This window comes from Trichoplusia ni, chromosome 4, assembly GCF_003590095.1.
Source record: "Trichoplusia ni isolate ovarian cell line Hi5 chromosome 4, tn1, whole genome shotgun sequence".
Taxonomy (NCBI): Eukaryota; Metazoa; Arthropoda; class Insecta; order Lepidoptera; family Noctuidae; genus Trichoplusia; species Trichoplusia ni.
Window position 1 is genome coordinate 2,808,738 of NC_039481.1, and position 12,354 is coordinate 2,821,091.

Genomic DNA, 12,354 nt, shown 5'->3' on the forward strand with positions numbered 1-12,354 from the left:
CGTACCCCTTATAATAGCAGCCGTAAGTAAGTAATAGAGAGTTATTTATTCCATTATATTTCATTTCGACAACTCACGTTCGTGTATTCAATAGACTTACGATTTCTTTTTATAATAATTAGCCTTCCTCCTGCGTGAATAAAAATGATACTATTTAAATGTACTCAATTACAAAGTAGGTTTAATTACTTATGAATATTTACAGGATGTATGCACAGTAGAGCCATTTAAGCTTCGTATAACATAAGTGTATTTTATGGGCTTACATTGTTTTTTTAATTGTCAGTCTGCGTTTCGTTTCATTTCAATCAAAATGATTAACAAAGTGTTGTTTAAAGCCATCGCGCGCTGAGGTCGGGCGTCGTACGCGCGATACGCGATCGTATCGCGCGACCACTGGATAATTAGTCGTTTCGTTTTAGTCGTGTCGCGATAACCCGGTGCACGCTTTGTATGCGCTTTTTTGTTATTAATTTCTTTATATCGATTGCCGAGTATCATTCGAGCCACGCATATCATATCGTAACGTTTTAACTTAATGGAAAATAGACTTTGTCATTCGAAATAAGAACAACGATTAGATGCGTTACCATTTGTAAAAAATATGTAATTGCCATTTATGGTTTCGACTACACTGATTGGCTGCGTACTTCTTGCGTCGTGCGCGGGCGCAGCATTTTTGACAAGCAAATTGGATAATGCGCGGGAAACGCGGCGTGGCGCATTGTTCTGTCGGGGCGTCGCGTTTGTCAGCGCTGTTTTCGAATTTAAATCTACCATTTTGTGAAATTATGGAAATCAAATGGACGTTTCGCGGTTAGCTGCGTCCGAAGCACGCCGGTGTACGGCGCCTGTATGTCATTTCATTGTTCCGAATATTTATAATACGGGTTGTAATTGATTCGGTGCTTTAACATGCCACGCATTTGCCTCTGAAAGGTTCAGTAATAATGGAACAGACAAAATTTGCATCATGTCCCCAAACAGCGTAGCTGTGGGTACCGAAGCGTGCATTCTACGCAAAGAAAGTATTGAACTCTTTAAAAAGTTTGCTAGCTATACTGATTTAAAGTCGCCAGAAATGTTTTACTTATCATACTCACAACATCCAAAATGTAAGGCATATAATAAGTAGTAAGTACAAATTCAAACTCGATAGACTTCAAAGATTGATCATCTAACACGCATACGCAATATTCGATTTAAAACCGAGATCTGTAAATATCCATTATGCGGCTAACTTGTGTTGGTAATGAGCGCGCGATATCGTCCGTTTTGTAGCGCGTAATCGCGATGTTATCTGCCCCCCTACCCCCCCCACAGTGGTCAGCCACCCCCGCCCCCCCCTCCCACGCCCGACCGTAGCCCCCTGCGGATTTTATCACTGTTTTTAAACTGCTCATTTGCCACTAGCGTCTATTAAACAAAATAGAGTACGGTACTTATACAAAATTATTATGTGCCTGTTTGTGGGTTTGTTTTACTGCTATTTGCGTTTTATTTTTTATCGATAAAGAAATCTGTGCAGCTGTTTCGTATAAAAATTTGAAATTGTTAACGATGAAGGTGTTAGCTTTTAAAAAATATTCTTGTTATTACATCTAAGGACGATAAATGTAAAATAAGTTTAAAGTTTGAATAATTACGACACCGTATGATTTTACGACTAAAGCTTTTAATCAAAACAACATTCATACAAAACGGTAGCGACACATCACTTACTCTAAGCCCTCTGTGAAATAAAAAAACTCGATAGTTAAACGCACCCAGCACTTTCTAACAAAAATAACAACAACGAAAATGTTGATGGTACTAAATTTGTTAAAATAAGCTGTCATAATTAACCCAGAGTTCACTTTTACGGATTCATTGTTACATTTACAATCGATTAAAATTTTAAAAGAACAATGGCTCTCCCATAAAACCTGGTTTAATTATCACACGGACGGGTTTAGTTTTAACTTCACTTCAATGTCGAAATTATGAATAATGAAGTCGCATTTGAAGCTTCGTTACTTGTAAGAGCTTTAAAAAAGTTGTAAATGTGATCGAATTTTTCTTTAATGTTGGGTTTATTTGGCGGTTTTGTGCCATAATATGTGCTTGCAGTAACTCTACTTTTTACTATAACACACAACTTATATTTTGACATTTCGAAAGACTACAACTAGGAAATGTCACTGTCACTAGGGGCTCTTGACAGTATCCAAACATGTTATTCCTTTGTTTACGCTCTGCCATATCCAGATCTATACTTCTCTATTTCGCTTATTTAATTCCAACACAACATAAACAGAACCTGTGTGCTGCTCCTCGTTCAAAAAGGTCACAAGAATATACAACCTACTTATTCTCAACAATTTTTACTCTTCTAAATACACAATACAAACTGGCATTACCTACCAGCAAACAAGGCATCATACAAAAAGGTTGCAATTAAGATCAAATTAGTTTTGTATTCTATGAAATATGCAGTTTACGTTCAAGCGACCGTTTTTACTGCGTTACTGTATATTCATTGGCTTTAATGGCAAATTAAATCGCGATAATATCGTTGTTTGAATAATCGCGCATTCGTTGTAAATTAATTATGTCGTTTGATTCGGAACGATTAAGATTTACATTTTAATGTTGAATATTATGAAATGATACAATGTTGAAAATATAGTTGAGACCTAATTGTGAAACTTGAGCATTTTGGCCTATCACTAAATTATTGAACATAACGATCACACTTGGGAAGGCATATTTCTCCAAAATTTCGTTTTTTGCTTCTAACCAAGAACTCGGTTTATACTAAGACATTGCAATAATATACATGGATGTAAGATATTTTCGAGGCGAGATGTGTCAAGAACAGTGTGTGATGTGTCAAGTGTATCATACGTTAACACCTTTTTACTCCACATGATTCTCGAGAACATTACATTCTATTCTATTCTATTCATAACCTAATAATTCATCTCGAAACAAAACACGGCGCCAGCACCCAACATTATCATTCGCGAAAACAATTAGCAGTAACTTCTTAACATAAGTGGGCATATCAAATGCTTGCGTGTGTGTGTGGTGTGTGTCACTAATTGGTGCGTCCGCAGGAAGTGGCCGGTTCCGATGGAGTCAGGTGACGCCGCCACCTGTGTGCGTCGACTTGTAACTGACACACAAACACACACAAGTACAGCTTGGTCCTGGGGTACGCGTTTTCCAACAAACGATGTTAGACACTGTGTTGATCTGACTTTTAAGGTAATAGGCATTGTATTGCACATAATATGTTCAAATACTTTAAATAATTAGGCGTTAAGTATCTACAGAATGAATTCTTATAGTTCGAACGGTATATTTCGGGTATAAGGTGTTTGTTATTTTGGTCAAAGAAAAAACACGAGCACTGTAAAATGAAGGACCTTCTGAAGGTCCGTCATCGTCTTTGAGATTAAAAATAAATAAATACAAATGTAGAGATAATATCAATTCCTACAACAAAACACAGTATTTGTGGCCAGTGACCATTCAACAATGGTTGAGTATGTGTGCTGTAACACACGGTAACGTTGTCTGTGTGTTTAACTAATTAGCTATTCCTTGATTGGACGATAACGACAACAATTAACTTTTGTTGCTAACCATAATGTAAAAAAAAGTAATAACGTTTATGATAAACTTCTAAATGTTCCAGAAGTTTTTTTTTTGTTCCTTTCAAACAAAGTTAATGTGGAAAACCTGTCAGAGATGTTACGAAAATTAGGAATATGTCATGTTCAACATAAAATATGGCTGCGTAATTTATTCCACGACTTTTATGTTCTTATTTTGTAAAAGTTTGCATTACAAAATAGAACAATAACCTTTTCGAATACATTTTGTTGTTAACAATAAAGTTAGACTCATTAATAACCTCAGGAATACGTAGTAATTATAATTAAATATTATTTTGAATAATTATCTTATAATGAATTACAAAATGTAATTGTTTCTGCACAAATGTATAATAAGCGCTTAGTTTTTATTCTAGTTAATTAATATTGCAGACAGCGCGCGGTCTAACAAATAGACACAGCTAATGAACTCGACGCTAACATCAATCCGGTCGAGAGCACAGCAATTACAACATTGACGTAATTAAGCATTTTAGTCGTCAAACTCATATTTTAAACCCTCATGCATGACTTTCAATTTGCAAGAAAAAAATACGATGAAGAAATGTCGTGAGCTAATGTGTCGAGCGGGCGCGGGGAATGCTCGCCATTCTGTTTTTTTTCTCCTCCCCCATAATTACGTAATTAGTGGCGATGCGAATTGGAAGTGCATTTGTTGTGGGTCCTTTTGTCCGCGCTCGCTGCGCCTGCGCCGCGCGCTGCCTCCGTGACAGCTGTTCCACGGCCCGTTGAGCCGCGACTTTCTCGTTTGACAATTACGAGCTTTTTATAATTGATACGTCGGAATACTTGTTCGAATTAAACGTAAAATACTAGTTAAAAGGATAATGTTTGTTTGTTTAAATGTTCTTTCTATACGTGAGCAACGACGCTTGAAACTACGCTCTTCCAGGGCTATTACATACTTCAACATGTTTAATAGCTCCAGTTAAGTAGATACGTTTTTTTTTTAATTGGCTTCGTTAAGTACTTTGTTAAAACAACAGATCTTGCGGTATTCATGTGGTTGAATAAACTAAGGAAAAAACTCGTTTCTACATAATAATTTCATCAAAAAATAGTCAAGGTATCAAATCCTGAACTTAGTTTATTTATTCCTTGAAAAACTTGTTTGATATTCAAAAGGAATGGTGGATAGTAAGCACTTTACAGCTGTTGCACAATCGTAATGACTATTACATTTATAGTTACGTAAAACGCGAGTCCAATGTTCACGAGTCAATTCGTCTCAGTCGCGAAGGGTTGCCGCGGCATTTGGCGCGCGAACGTCGCGTCGTGCCGCGCCGCACGCTACGCCGCGCTATCGACCGCTAATCGATTACGCAGATATCAACCTTTATTTATGCTAATAATATCGAATTGCAAAATAAATGCATTATAAATGAATGCCAAAAACAATAGCGAATTGACGCACAAAAGGTTCCATAAATACAATAACTTTATTTACCAATTCAAAGTGATCCATAAATCGTCACGACACGCAAAGATTTAGTAATAGACTCCACAAGAATGGAATATTGATTTATAACTGTAAATGGGAATAAATGTATAGAAACTCAAGTCCTACGCCCCAATTTATATTAGATTTATAGCAGGATGTGGTGTGATGATATTCCTTTTCAATTAGCACTCAATGAATGTAGTAGCCGAGTGGCGTTCGAGCGGTTGCACGATTCGATACGCAATATCGACGCGCGAACAACAACCGATGCTCCATTCATCATTATTATAAATGTGCCACACTCGCTTATTTACGGAAATCGATATTTTTTTCGGTATCGACTTTGAATGCTTGGTTTCGACACGTCGATAAACGTAACGCTATTGTTGTGGGATGACCCCGGCATTGTAGTGCGCGCGGTGGCAGCCGGGCGGCGAGGCGGCCTGCTGAGCACCGCCTGAGCACTCTCGCGTCACACCAAACTAGAAACACCATCATTAGTTCCGCGTCTACATTATATTGTAATTATTGATTATAACAGGTCACGGTTATTGGTGAGTAACGTTTGTAAAACAGACCGACTTAATTAATGACAGCGAGTTCTTTGTCGGATTATGATTAGTTTAATTATCAATAACAAAAGCGACAACAGAACTGTTACGCGAGTCTAATTTCTCATCTGTCGCGTGTTTCCCTACACAATTACTCAATCTATGGGACGATGTGATGGAAATGGTAGCTGCAATATTGATAAACGTCGGGGCAATCAGTGGCCGGGCAATTTGCGAGCGATTGTCCGTGGTGGGATGCCAACACACGCAAATTGGAAGCGGCTGCACGTTCAAACGGAGCTGTTTAGAGCGCGCATCATAGTTAGTGCCGGCCAGTTACTGCGGAATCTGTCTATTATTTAGTTATGCTTATGTAGTGCCTAATTGAGTTCACACCGAACACGCATTTCGTAACACGCGGTCGAGCACAGATCTTTGTAACACCTGCCCGAGTTCGACTTTATTTCAAACAACACACACCGCATGAGTAGTCTAATACTCATAGCTAGAAACATTTCCGTAACGTAATGTATTGTGATCGATAAGTACGTTGTGTGCATTACTGTTTCCATTATTGTATGACCGAAGGCGATCGTGAAGGAAGAGAACGGCTCTCACGGGGTCACACATAAATATCTAATGAGAAATACGATTGCGCAAGAAAATGATATCGATATCAATTCGATATTAGTTCCAAAGCTCGCAATCACGAAAACAAATTTGCGTTCATTTCCTTTCCCTCGGAACAAACGTACAGCGAATCCGGCGTAGCAATATCTTTTATAAGGCGGTAGATCGTAATGGAAACCATTTCTCATCAATTTTCTAAATAAAGGCGCACAGAAGCTAGCGGATAAAACAAAGCGCGAGCGCTCACGACATAGATTGAGCTGAATTATCGCTTTACCGCAGAACACAATCTACCCCGAGCCGGGCGCGTACCTGCGCCCGCGCCGCCTGCCCGCCGCCTGCCCGCGCCGCGCCGGTATCGTGCGGTATCGCCGCCGAGCCCAGCGCCTTGTGCACTCAGCCCGGGACCAGATAACAACGTGTGAATTATGTTAAATCTAGACAGTTTTTCTTTCTTTTATCAATTTACTACTTCACTAAGAACAACGTTTGGCTCTGATCAAATTCAAACAATAATTTCGCTCTTGAAATCGCGTGCGCACAGTTTGAAACTGTAGCAGTTATAAGGCAAGCTGCTTTTCAAAATACACACGTTTTTTATAATCTTTAATTGCAAAAGACCGTGTAGGTATGCTAGATAATTAATATTAATTGCTCAGGGCCTACACAACGATAATATGCGAAGTAGGGTTAGAGAGTCAATGTGTCAAGAATACTCGACAGCCTAGCCATTCTGTGCATGACGCATAAATACTAACACATATTTCATACATTAACTGTGTTCGCTGTAATCAAATTACATTCAATAGCCGAATTTTGTGTCATTACAAAAGCAATATTAATAGCAGTAAATAAAAGAATTACAGTAATTTCAGCGACACGGCAATCAAAACGTCGCGTTACCAAACCACCAGCAAATTGGGTGAAAGTGTGACACTAATATTCGTACAAATGACAAATGACTTGGATCTTGCGCAGGAGCGGGCGTAATGAGACCAAATCAAATGGTGAACGAAGGTAATTCGCGGGTTCGTGGACCCGGCACGGAGGTGCGTGATGCGAGGCATTACCACCGCCAACAACTGTCAGCTACTCAAGAAGAATAATGAAATCATATTTACTTGTAAACTTTGTCATTAACCTTTAACGCCATGGACATGTTTGATATAAGCATCGTTATAAATCTCCAGACATAAACTGCACTCGAAAATCAATAAACTTAGGTATTCTAAGTCTAAATCAATTGAAAAATCACACCAAATATAGAAAGTTTACAAACAAACCACAGCTGAAAATACTTCAATTTATAAGCATCAAATAAAAAAGACAACTGACGTAACCAAAGCAATCCAGACCTAATTAACGCAATCGTAACTTTAAAACAATTAAATCAAATAAAAAGGTTTCACGCTTGTCCACCAATAAATATCCCGCTATCGTTATTGACGAATAAGGTTGAACTTACAGACAATTAAATGTGTAAACGTGTGATAAATAGTGCCGTGGCCAAGTTTTATGGCAACAGATAACCGAGTGTTGTACGCTTTATCGACACAAATTATTGAACTATTTACTATTAATTTAAACCGACTTCGACTGATTAAACAGACATTTAGTAGAAACGTGGTTTATTGTACAGATTTATTTTTTTATGTGTAGGTGTAGGTGTATCCGGTGTGTAGTTGATAGATAGAGCTTTTGAACTAAGTTTCTTAATCTTATACACGAATGTATAGATGTTGTAGATTGTAGAAAGTGTAATTTTTGTCAATAAAATTAAAATAAATTCAGTTAAGGCACTGAATGAAACATACACTGATTTTCTATGCACGTAGAGTCAACATTAAACTAAAATCAAGTTAAATAGAACAAGAAACAAAATCTTAGGGTATGCTGCAAAGAAGTAACGTTTATGCATTTTGAGCCACAGATACATAACTAGCGTAATACATAATAATATGTTGTACAAAGCTAAATCAATCTACAATTTAATTGAGGTCATTATCAATACCTGCTAAGATATTGTTTAAACACACACATACATACTATCCTTAATTTAACTAGGTTTATGATTTTTTAAAGGTTACAAACACTTATTGGCCTTAAGTAAATAAATTAATTCTTAGAGCAAATTAAAAGCAAAAACGAAGAAATGAATTTGTTATTAAAAATTACAGCTGCTGTCAAATGAAAATCACCATAAAATTCTAGTTATTTTTAACGATCAAACAAGAGTAATTCGAAAAATAACATTAGAATAAAGTATAAAATTATTAACTAACAAAATATAACTGCTTCATTAAGAAAAAATGCATAATTTGCTATGGCTTACCTTATTTTTATGGGAAAGCATTTAAATATATTACACGGCTATTAATTAGTTCGTATGTATTATAGGGAGGGATGTCAACGGAATAGAAAAAGAAAAAGCAGTCGAATTAAGAACCTCCTTATTTTGAAATTGTTTAAAACGAATTGCTTATTTTACCTTATTTATAACTAGCTGTTGCCCGCGACTTCGTCCGCGTGATTAGAAGATATAAGTTATAATTTATACCTGCCTTCTATCTAATCTATCTATCTATCTGCCTTCTATCTATCTTGTAGGATTCAGTCAGCGTTTGCAATGTAAGCGCAAAAAATGTGTTTTTTTACGACCTCAAATTAGAAACCTCAAAAATTGTAGCCTATGTGTTATTCTGATGTATTATTGTGGTAAAGTTTCATTCAAATCCATTCAGTAGTTTTTACGTGAAAGAGTAACAAACATCCATACATCCATACTTACAAACTTTCTCCTTTATAATAGTAGTAGGATGTTATAAAATCGTAGAATCTTTTAATCGCATATCTTAGTTGAATCGCATATGCTTATATAAAAATTTAGGTATAATGATGGCGGACAGACATGTTCTTGAAAAAAATTGATGGGTAAGGACAAATAAACTCCTATCCTGTCTATGAGGCAGTCATGACGGAAAAAGCCCTTTCAGTATTATGAGAAGTCTTGCTTAAAATATTTGATTAAAAGCTTTACAAATTAGTGACAAAATAATTTTCTGCCTCTAGTTCAAGCTTGTCCAAACCGGCAAAACTAGTAATAAAATAAGCCCCTTAAAAATGAAACTCAGATCCAACCCTCTTGCTTTTGCCTTTATAAGTTTGTTAGCAAAGCACTAAGTCACTTAACGTTTTTAGCTTATTCATTTCTTTGCCCTGGATGGAACGTAAAGTGAACGAATCAAAGCTTGCGCTCAGATTAGATCAGAATACTACACACCACTTAAAAGAAGTCTTGGAGAATCTCCAAAAATCATAATCAAAATTATAAAACACAGATTGAAACCAACATAACAGCAACCCTAGTCCATGAAACAAGTTGCAAGTGCTGCCGACGTCAACGTATCACTTGCGTAGTGGGCGCGTAACTGGTGGGCGAGTCGTAACGCATCAGTTATCTACGCGTCATCCCAGTTTGACGCGAGTGTCAAACTGCAGTAGCAGACGGTAGCTGGAGAAGTCACGACACTTTTATTAGCCGTTACATCACAAATTATAGTCATTTGAAACGATTTGAATGGTTTGAACGGCTTATTTGGGTGTTTCGTTAAATTTTTATGGTATTCAATGCTGATAAGAAAGCTTAATTGACTTTGTGGCTTCGTAAGCATCGGCAAACGGATGCACCTAACTTCAAATGTTTTCAATTGTTATAGTACAATTGACAAAATGCTTTTATACCGAACTTTACTATAAAACACAAACTGTTTTAAACTTCAGACATAAACTGCTCAATGAAGAAAATAAAACAAATCTAGAGATAAGAGTGAATTCCTTGATTGCGTACAAACGTGTTTGCACATCAGTGTAATAACAAAACTATATGTTCCCATTGCCTTTGGGTGGAAAAAAGATTGCATTACAAATGCTGAGCTTACATGCAATAAGTACACAGCTGAGTGCCTAAGAAAATATGCTGATCCAAAGAAAGAGAAACTAAGGTTAAAATTTTTCTCTTCTTTATTTGGCTACATTCTTACAAGCATTTTAGAAGGGTCTTATTAGATAAGCCAAACTTAGGAGAAAAAGATGTCAGTAAGTCTTGAAAGAAATATGAAAAACAAATTAAGAGCTAGCTTTCCCTAAGGGCGTACTTTTGTATTTATTTTACCATTTTTGTACAGAAATAACTTAAAGCAACAATTAATTAAGTAAATAATAATTCTTTATTCGAAAGTGTTGTAGGTACAAAGATACTAATTAAGGCATCTTCATTGGAATCATCTAGATTTTGACAATCATTGATCACGAAGTAACGATATAAAAATTCGAAACTCTAATAGAATTTCGAATTCCGTATAAAAAAACCTGTGGATTATTAGAACGAAGTATAACCACGCAACACTCGATAAACGTACAAACCTTACATCCTTCTTTTACATTACAACTCACAATTACATTACATTCTTGCGCAGAGCCTTCTCCGTGATACGCAAATAGATCCTTTTTACAAATCATACATTCGCAAACAAGTCCAGCGAGACTATACAGGGTGTTTAAAGTTACAAAATTAACCGACGAACATCACTTACATATCGACCTTAATTGTCGTCGCAACAACAGACCCCGATTCTGATATCTACAATGGCCGATGAATAATTGGATTAAATTTGAAATTATTCGTATTCTCATAAGCATTTTACCAACACGATAATTGGAAACTTATTATATTGACCGTGAGTGTTACGCCCCGTACTAAATATCCAAATTTAAAATTTTGCGATGGAAACAGTCCATCCAACAGGCCTGTTGTTGTAACTTTACCGGAGTTTGAAGGTTCGATCCATACCTATAACAAACATTTTTTTACAAACCCCAAAATTGACAAATATGAAAGAATTCTCGAGAATTTTATATAGGTATAAGATTAATATGTACGTACTTAATAAGTATATTCCGAATGTTGTTCGTGTAAGTTTCGTCATAAAGAAACAATCTCAGTCACAAAAACATTAAATGCATTTTATTCACTTGCAAATAGAGATTTCAAGCGCTTCTGAAAGTAAAAAGCTCTTTAACTCTAAGGAAATATTAAGCAGGAAAATGCGACACAGCTTTGCTCTCTCTGAATCTTTTGATACTGACCTGCGAATGTCGGTCACAAAATACTGGTGCTAATGCATTACCGACCAAAGCTTACGTACTACGAACCTTGGAAAATCAACTATAAAACTCCCTGCCTCTCGAGTCTCGACATAGGCGGTCAATAAATCGTAATTTAATCGAGAACATTTTCGAGAAATCGAATCAAGTACAATAAAGGTTTTTCAAGAAATTGTATGTAGCTAGTTGTGCGTACGGTTCAGGTTTAGTGCGTATAGTTGATGGTGTTTGCGTGTGTGACAGCGGCGGCGTGGCGGCGTGTCTAACTCGGCAACACCTGCGGCGCTCTAATGGGCCGTAATGGCCAGGCTCTGTCTTACGCTTCCACCATGTCTGATGCGAGTCATTCCCACCCTTGCGAGTTTACCGACGATGCGGCGACGGTCAACCATCGGCCTGTCGTTTGTCATAAGCTTGTATATAACTATAACAAGTGGAAATCAAAGGTTTTCAATTCTGTTGAACATATTACCTCTAGATAGGAAATTATCGAACTCTACATTTTATTATGAACACTTAATTTCACTAAAAGTAAAAAGTTTAAGTCCTTACATAAAACATCTCAATAAAATTAAATGAAGTCCAAAATTTCAATCCCGTAACCACCTAATTCAGATGAGAACATCTTCCCACAAACAGCCTCAAATTAAGCCCTTCGGTTACCTATAAAGAGAACAGGGACATTATACTAGAAAAGTGTATGATCAATAAAAAACAAGCCGATGTCCGAAGACAACTATTTATTACGGTAACCAAATTAAAAGACCATTACACGACAACGACTCTAAAGGAGTCAACAAACAAAAAGTGTAGAGTGACTTCCTTTTAAAAATGTAATCTGCGATGAGGACGCGGCGCGCGGCCAGTGCGCGGCCAGCGCGCGGTAATCATCGAATATTCCGTATCT